We start from the raw sequence: 9,827 nt of genomic DNA, 5'->3' as shown, positions 1-9,827 counted from the left end.
ACTATAATTGACTGATAATTAGTGACAAAAGGTGTCATAATAATTATGTCTCCAACTCAAAAGTTCGGCAGTTAAAGATATCTTGATGAGGCTTGAAACATGTACCTTATATATATCATCTACAGGCGCTGAGTAATGTTGGTTATACAATTGGGTCACTGCGACCTTCGCTTCAAGGTCAAAGGACAACTTAATTCAGAAATTTCAATGACTCCTTTCCTGGGTTATGTAAGTTATAATCGAGTCACTGCAACCTTCATTACAAGGTCAAAGGTCTTATCCGGGCATATTTTTTTCTCGCAAAACTCCGAAATACACACGACAGCCACAGACACTCTGCAAGGTAAGTTGTAATGGTACGCACCTGTCGCGAAACTCAAACAAGCCATGAAGGAAATCATGTGTTCACAAACATCACGTGGTTTACATTGTATATGTAATGATTATCATGCAAGATTTTCTTACCTAAGACAAAAGTATGCATTTAATAAATCTGACGTCATTTTACAGACGATATTTTTATTCATTCATTCATTTTATATTAATTGTATTTAGTATTAGGGACACTACTTCTGAAGCAAGTGTCCTTCAAGATAGCATTTTCATTGGAACCTTGTTTGTTTGTTTTTGTTTAACGTCCTATTAACAGCCAGGGTCATTTAAGGACGTGCCAGGTTTTGGAGGTGGAGGAAAGCCGGAGTACCCGGAGAAAAACCACCGGCCTACGGTCAGTACCTGGCAACTGCCCCACGTAGGTTTCGAACTCGCAACCCAGAGGTGGAACCGGATTGGAGTAAACAAATATTGTATAGAATTGATATTACCGTAGACATGCATTCAATGTCAAGCTTTAAAATGCTGCACTACATGTATATGCTTTACATTATCGTTTTTTACGTAATATGTAGTGAGCTTCAGGTGAACGACTGTTAATTTTGTACGATTTTTAAGTATTAATTGCTGTTATTTGTGTATTTATCCTGTGATGGGTATATCCTATACATGCAAATGCTGCTGTTTTAAATAAAATATATTATAATATAGAACTGTTCTTTTAATGCTTTTTCTGTAAACCAGGAACATTAAAGTATGTCCATGGAGTACTTCATCCGCTTGCATGTTGTTGAACGGACTCGACGGAAGTTACAGGAAACTGATTAACATGACCACCATACGACTGTTGTTAACATAGTATATTGGGTGTATTGACAGACAAGGCGAGTACATGTGGTTATATATCGGGTGTATTGACAGACAAGGCGAGTAGCTGTGGTTATATATTGGGTGTATTGACAGACAAGGCGAGTACCTGTGGTACATTATATTGGGTGTATTGACAGACGAGGCGAGTACCTGTTGTTATATATTGGGTGTATTGACAGACGAGGCGAGTACCTGTGGTTATATATTGGGTGTATAGACAGACGAGGCGAGTACCTGTGGTTATATATCGGGTGTTTAGACAGACTAGGCGAGTACATGTTGTTATATATTGGGTGTATTGACAGACGAGGCGAGTACATGTGGTTATATATCGGGTGTATTGACAGACAAGGCGAGTACCTGTTGTTATATATTGGGTGTATTGACAGACGAGGCGAGTACCTGTATGTGGTAATATATTGGGTGTATTGACAGACGAGGCGAGTACCTGTGGTTATAAAATTATAGTGGGTGTATTAACAGACGAGGCGAGTACCTGTGGTTATATATTGGGTGTATTGACAGACAAGGCGAGTACCTGTTGTTATGTATTGGGTGTATTGACAGACGAGGCGAGTACCTGTATGTGGTAATATATTGGATGTATTGACAGACGAGGCGAGTACCTGTGGTTATATATTGGGTGTATTAACAGACGAGGCGAGTACCTGTTGTTATATAGTGGGTGTATTGACAGACAAGGCGATTACCTGTTGTTATATATCGGGTGTATTGACAGACAAGGCGAGTACCTGTTGTTATATATTGGGTGTATTGACAGACGAGGCGAGTACCTGTGGTTATATATTGGGTGTATTGACAGACGAGGCGAGTACCTGTATGTAGTAATATATTGGGTGTATTGACAGACGAGGCGAGTACCTGTGGTTATATAGTGGGTGTATTAACAGACGAGGCGAGTACCTGTGGTTATATTTTGGGTGTATTGACAGACAAGGCGAGTACCTGTTGTTATATATTGGGTGTAATGACAGACGAGGCGAGTACCTGTATGTGGTAATATATTGGGTGTATTGACAGACGAGGCGAGTACCTGTGGTTATATAGTGGGTGTATTAACAGACGAGGCGATTACATGTGGTTATATAGTGGGTGTATTGACAGACGAGGCGAGTACCTGTGGTTATATATTGGGTGTATTAACAGACGAGGCGAGTACATGTGGTTATATATATTGGGTGTATTGACAGACGAGGCGAGTACCTGTGGTTATATATTGGGTGTATTGACAGACGAGGCGAGTACCTGTTATTATATATTAGGTGTATTGACAGACGAGGCGAGTACCTGTATGTAGTTATATATTGGGTGAATTGACAGACGAGGCGAGTACCTGTGGTTATATATTGGGTGTATTGACAGACGAGGCGAATACATGTGGTTATATATTGGGTGTATTGACAGACGACAATCTAGCACAGTATACTGACCAATGGCGAATCATTCCTCATTGCCAACTTCGAAGGCGTTTGTTTTTCGACCACTGCTTTTAAAGGTGACTGTGCACAAGCGAGTATTAGGTTTTCTCCACCTTCGGGCAAAACCTTAACCATCCTGGCCAAAAAAGAGGCAGTGTCAAGGGAGAAATTCGGAAGAAAAAATGTGTTTAGACAAAAAACAAAACCGGGGCCGATCTGTTGTTTTATTGTCACGAAATGCGAGATATATACTCAATATTCCATGCGATGGTGGTAACCAACCTTGTTAAGCGTTATCTAATAAATAGGTGCCATGCGTTTGATATGATCGGTAAAATTTTGTTGATAATCTGTGTATGATTTCAGGTATTGTTGAGATATGCTTATTTTATAATGAAATATTAACCATTAATTTCGCTAGAAACCGATCCGGTTTCATTCCCGTGACAGAAGTAATTTCCATTTAATTTCGTTTGACATGACCTTTCATACTTGAAATCTGTGTTTTGTTTTGTTTTTGTTTTGTTTTGTTGTTGTTGTTGTTGTTGTTTATTTTTCAAACGAACGACCCTGTTTATACGTCCCTGTTTATACGTCCCTGGTTTGTGTAAAATAGTAGTTCCTAATATCTTTATATGTCATTGATCAAGAGTGTCGGTGTGAAACAATACTGATAATCCTTCGCCAAGAAGGATAACTCTAAACTGAATCTCCACTGAGCCCATCTTACAGTACAAAGAAAGACAACTGTACAATACTTATATTGCTGTTACAGTTGAGATGGCTTATTTTAACCCAGACCGTTTTTTTTTCATCATCAAATTAAGACGGACGTCTCTTAGGAAGTCATGTTTTTTAAATTCCATTAGAAAATATTTACATAAATCAATGTAATACGTTACTGTAGCAACAAGACGCGGATCCAACAAGGGAAATTCAAGTCTTCTTTTAACTTAATTTGAAGTAAAACATCTCTAGAGTCAAATATAAATGTTTGTGGTGTTTGAGTTGAGTACAAGTGTCAGCTATAGTTAAAAGTGTGTGCATTTTTTTCTTAAGTAGAAATCATAAGTTCTCGTCTGATAACTTGAGCTCTGTTGAGAAAAATAAGACCATGTGTCAATGTTACACTATTAATATATTAGAAAAATCCGTTTCTGTCAATAAATTTGATTCCTCTAAGCGACAGTCAATTTCAAACTTCACGCCGTATTTCCTTACTGAAAGTCATTCTTTGGGAATAACGTGTCAGATCTGAGGGTCAAAAGACAACTCGGCTGGTTTTGCTGAAACCGAAAATCATCAGTGTTTCCTTACTGAAAGCGCGTCCATGTGGTTGTTTTACATGACTGAAGGTCAAACAGCAAGGTCACTGCTCTGAAGGTAGAGAATTGTTTTTTATAAACAAAGTACATGTGTCCGATCGATTACAAACCAATATTCTGCTTCCTTACTGAAAGTGCTTGTTTTAGGATAACATTTCATGTCTGGAGGTGAATGATACATGTCCATTGAGCCTGTTGTTCCGTTTCCCATGTAAGAAACAGGTACCATAGGCGGATCCAGCACCCCCCCCCCCCCCCCCCCCAAAAAAAATCTTCATGTACAGTTTTGATACTTTTACCATAATACATTTACATATGTACATCTATATATAACAATAGAGGGAGTATGGAATAGGTCTCATTTTATAGACAATGGCTATAGTTTGTCGATTCCAACAGGAAGTGTGTGTAGAAGAGTATCTCCTAGCAATGACATCTAAAGGTGATGTTTATGTAAAATAACAATAACATCAAGAATTGTTTCTCTTTTTCATATGGGGGTAATATTTCACTTATTTCTTCTGTCAAACATCTTTCTTTTCTCAGTCTCCCTTACAATTTTCAGTCATTTCCATTGTCACTTTCTCTCTGTATATAATGTCTATATATACACTTTATACCCTTAGTAAGACATATAGAAAACTTACGATCGAACAATATCCTGCTGTTGGTGTCTCCTTGACACCCGTCCTCATATAACCTTGACCGTTGGTGTCTCCTTGACACCCGTCCTCATATAACATGACCGTTGATGTCTCCTCGACACCCGTCTTCATATAACCTTGACCGTTTGTGTCTCCTTGACACCCGTCCTCATATAACCTTGACCGTTGGTGTCTCCTTGACACCCGTCCTCATATAACCTTGACCGTTGGTGTCTCCTTGACACCCGTCCTCATATAATCTTGACCGTTGGTGTCTCCTTGGCACCCGTCCTCATATAACCTTGACCGTTGGTGTCTCCTTGGCACCCGTCCTCATATAACCTTGACCGTTGGTGTCTCCTTGGCACCCGTCCTCATATAACCTTGACCGTTGGTGTCTCCTTAAGGCCCGTCCTCATATGACCTTGGTCGTTGGTTTCTCTTTGACATCCTTCCTCATATAACCTTGACCGTTTGTGTCTCCTTTACACCCGTCTTCATATAACCTTGACCGTTTGTGTCTCTTTGACACCCGTCCTCATATAACCTTGACCGTTGGTGTCTCCTTGACACCCGTCCTCATATAACCTTGACCGTTGGTGTCTCCTTGGCACCCGTCCTCATATAATCTTGGCCGTTGGTGTCTCCTTAAGACCCGTCCTCATATGACCTTGGCCGTTGGTGTCTCCTTGACACCCGTCCTCATATAACCTTGACCGTTGGTGTCTCCTTGACACCCGTCCTCATATAACCTTGACCGTTGGTGTCTCCTTAAGACCCGTCCTCATATGACCTTGGCCGTTGGTGTCTCCTTGACACCCGTCCTCATATAACCTTGACCGTTTGTGTCTCCTTGGCACCCGTCCTCATATAACCTTGACCGTTTGTGTCTCCTTGGCACCCGTCATCATATAACCTTGACCGTTGGTGTCTTCTCAACACCCGTACTCATATATTCCTGACTGTTGTGTTGGCGTGAAAGCTTGACCAAACTAATACGAGTTTCCTCTGGCCTAAACACTAAACATTTGTCCTCGTCCCATGTCTAATGTCTGGTGTTTCGGTCAGCCTTTTGACTAAAATTACAAGAGTTCCACCGAAGGTCCAACTTCGCCAGCCAAGGGTGTTCAATACGGTAATAAGGAGAGTATCGTATTGAACACCCTTGGCTGGCGAAGTTGCCGTAGGTCGAGCAGAGAGGCGATATTGTTACGTCTGTCGTCCGTCGTCTGTCTGGCGTCAACTATTTTCCCTATTCTAATGACTTCTTCTCAAAAAAATAAAAGACTCACTACAAAGTCTTTTCTTTTTAAAATTGGTAAGTCGAATAACAATTTATGTTCCTTCTGTAAAACTCATCCTGAAACAATAACACAAATCTTATGGGAATGTGACCATGTATCCAATCTTATTGAAAGACTTAGAATAAACATTATCAGTAAGAATCTTGGTTTAAGATTTAATAAACAAGAATTCATTTTTGGCAAATTTATCAATAAGCAACAAAAGTTTTAATTTAGACAACCTTATAATTTCAATTATAAAACAATTCATATACAAAAACAAATACACCTGGAAATAGATCTAAATCTTGACAATCTAAAAAATCACATTAAATTTGAGTTAAGAGCACATAAAATTCTCATTTCAACTATGGACTATAAAAATAAAGAACATCATATTACTCAAATAAACGATTGGTTACAAATTTAAGCTTGGTTCCAACACATCAATATTTCTAGATCTTTCAGAGTACAACAAACCATGTAAGAAGTCAGTAGAGTGAGCAACTTATAAACAAATAACTGTAGCCGAAATACTAATTCACTGATATTTGTTAGACCAGTCTACAATGTCCTTGTCCATATGTCCGTGTCTTTGTGTGTATACAGAAATCCATTTTATTTTTGTTATTTGCTCATTTTGTCTTTGTTGTTGCCCCCCCCCCCCCCCCCCCTCCCTCCCTCCAAATCTCCACCCTAATTCCAGTCTATTACATTCTTTGCTATTCTATAACGTTTCAATCAAAGATAAAGTCAGTATACTTTAATAATAAATCCAACTTCTTCATTCAGTTAATCTAATACATTTTGTATATCATAATATATTTTTTATACCACCAGGGAGAATGTTATGTTGATGTAAAGTATATATTGTATGTAATGCTTCCCCATATGTATATATGTATGTTATTGTATGTCTTGTAAAAAAATAAAAATGAATAAAAAAAAAAAAAAAAAGACTCAGAAGCATGACATTTGGCTGTTAGGTTCCAGGGATGGATAAAAGCTTTTTCCAGCAGAAATGAACCCAAAGGCAAGGCCACAGATGTAAAAACACTCAAACGACCTCTTCTTATTAATTAAAAGGCATAGTATCAAGAGGTTTAACCTCTAGGTTTCAACGTAGAGCGCAAAAAGAAATGACCTTGACCTATGCTAATGTATTAAAAAAACTACTTTTGATTAACTGATCGAAAGACATGAAGTCATCAAAGCAGTGAATACCAGGTGAGCGACGCAGGTCCATTGAGCCTCTTGTTCCGTTTCCCATGCACGTCCTATTTCAGCAGCCGGTACTTGTACAGGTAACATGGTTTGGACACACCTTGGTGAACACCTGTTATGTGTTAGGTATGCGTGATGAGCGTACAGGTAGATGTCCTCATCTAACAATGGGTTCTAACTTCCTTCGTGTCTATAGCTATCTAGTTACCGGGAAGAGGTTCTGGCTGTCTATTGTATTCTGATAAATATCCGGCATGTTGATGGGATGCTCTACAATTTGTTATCTGGTCTGGTAATTTGTGGGTCAAGGTAGTTTCCTTAATGCAGATATAGCCTAGAGGGTAGTCCGAACTACCTAGAGGGCTTACAAATAACCCCTCAACCTCTGCGAGTGGCACCAGCCTCTCTTGACTACAGGTAAATAGCAAATTACATGTCGATTTTTGAGCTGTCGAACTTTCGGTAATATTATTGTTCAAATCAACATGAAACATATGTGTCTTGGTAACCTTTCAGTTAACAGGGAAGTTAGATAAATTGAACAACTATCAATTAATTACTTTTCTCTACTAAGCCTGTGTCGTTATTTGTTATTGTTTAACGTCCTATCCACAGTTGAGGTCATTTATGCATGCGTGTGGTGAGTGCATAGTCCGGAACTTTTGCCGATTTATAGTGCTACCTCACTGAAGCACACTGCCGAAGACACCCAGCAGAACATCCCACCCAGTCACATTATACTAACAACGGGCAAACCAGTCGTCCCACTCCTAAAATGCTGAGCGCTAAGCAGGAGTAGCTCAACTACCATTTTTAATGACTCTGCAAGTCCTGACCAGGGTACAGAACCCAAAGCCTTCCTCACATGGGCGAACACTCAACTGAAGACCAAAAGTGAGGCATTGTCAAAGGAGACATTAAAAGAAGAAAGTTTTTAAATAAGAAAGAAAAAGTTTTTAAATAAGAAAGAAGAGAAAAGATAAGATCCCAAAATTTAGTCGCCTCTTACGATCATGTAATGGGGGCAGACAGGTACAATTCTTACGCCCTACCTGCAATGAAATCTGTTTCTACTGAGCATCGAATGTCTTTGTGATAAAGGAGTAAAAGCACAGACTAAAGGTTATGTCCCTGGTAAAATCGTCTTCTGGATGATTTACCGGCTTGGTTTACTCTGTCATAAAGGTACTTAAAATATTTCGAGACCGTTTAATCACTGTTTAATCAGTCTTACTTACGTCACAGATTAAAATTGAATATACTTAAACGCAATTGGATCAATTAAACAAAAATCCGAACAAAAAACGAAGGAAATGGCTATATAGTGCAACATCACATGGTCATTAACTTTTTTTTTCAAAATGAAGCCAAGAAAACTATATATGTAGCCTACAATGAACGTGTTAATCAATCCAGGCGGCCAACTGATTATATCATGTTTTTTGTGTGTATATATATTCAAATGTGTGTGATCCAAAATAAACACAGAATGTTCAAAGTACATGTGTATATGTTGTTTCACTATACAGCAAAACAATAATTTATGGTTTTCGATAAAAATGGGTCGTTTGACGTCTGATTGTCTAAAATCTACAATCACAAAAAATCAACGGAGAATAAAACACCTTTTGATTTGATATCCTAATTTGCTGTAAAAATATAAAAAAAGTTTTCATGAGATAAAACTCCTAAAAGGATCCTGAAAATGGTGTTTGTTTGATGAATGAAACACGACTGAAAATGCGTTTTGCGTGGCCTAAATGTGATCGTTTTATTAACCAATCAAATGCCTCGTTGCAAGATGACAGACTTATAGCCACACCCCTTTCCAGATCAGCCATTTTGGAATCTCCGGAAGATAGTGGAAAGTCCGAGTGGAGTAACTTTGGTAAGTAAACCAGGATTAACTTCATATCTCAGGCACTTTCTATTGGATTTTGATAATAAAGCGAAACAGAAATGGATTAAAGGAAGCCTGCAGTTCGTTTTAACATGTGTCAGATAAAGACACGGACGGAAAACTTGTTTTCGTTGAGGTTCAGTGATTCGCCTTCAAAGTGTATTCAACCTGGAATCTAAGGAACGCCGAACTTTCAACTTCATTTGTGAATGTATCCGTATTTTGCCATTCATAGGCCATATTTTCAAAAGGGTTCGTTTTATTTTCCGCTTACACACGTGTGTAACGATAAGTGGTTCCTGTGTGGTGTTGACAAATGTATGACCTGCTCGGGATATTTGACAGGTGTGAAAATTTGCACACCTGTCTGTAGGTCCGTAGGGTGTGTACAACCGAACGTGGGTCATCTACCTGTCTCCGGGGCCCTCATAGATTATTACCAATAAAGTTATTACGTACAAAGATATAAGACTACATGTCTAGTAATTTGTAATATGACTAACTAGCGACTGCTGGCTGTCAATATAATCTATCACTACGGTAAGCTGAAGTGTTGGAGGAGGACAATTGGCAGTCGTACTAGCCAGGCGAGGTTACATTTATGAGAAGCAATACGCCCTATGTCAGAAGGGTGGGGTGACAAGTTTACTGTATGTCTCCAAATGTTGGTAAATTACTGCTGTGACCGAGTTAATTAGTTGTCTTACTATACCTAGCCAGTATGGTAATAAATTGTCAATGTCCTTTGTGTTTTTTATCGCGGAACAACATTATAACACAGAAAGTAAACCTATATCACGGTTCATTGA

General features: G+C 38.9%; 1 protein-coding gene across 1 annotated transcript in view; it reads left to right on the top strand.

The window, feature by feature from the left end:
- Positions 1-8,960: 8,960 nt before the first annotated feature.
- LOC117336146 (protein kinase C and casein kinase substrate in neurons protein 2-like) overlaps positions 8,961-9,827 on the top strand; it is a 61,579-nt gene continuing 60,712 nt past the window's right edge. Inside the window, 1 exon segment of the mRNA XM_033896531.1 lies at positions 8,961-9,006. The gene's annotated coding sequence lies outside the window, so the exon portion shown is untranslated.

The sequence above is a fragment of the Pecten maximus genome, chromosome 10, assembly GCF_902652985.1.
Source record: "Pecten maximus chromosome 10, xPecMax1.1, whole genome shotgun sequence".
Classification (NCBI taxonomy): domain Eukaryota; kingdom Metazoa; phylum Mollusca; class Bivalvia; order Pectinida; family Pectinidae; genus Pecten; species Pecten maximus.
Note: the sequence above shows the minus strand (reverse complement) of the source record. Positions and strands in the feature narration are given on the sequence as shown.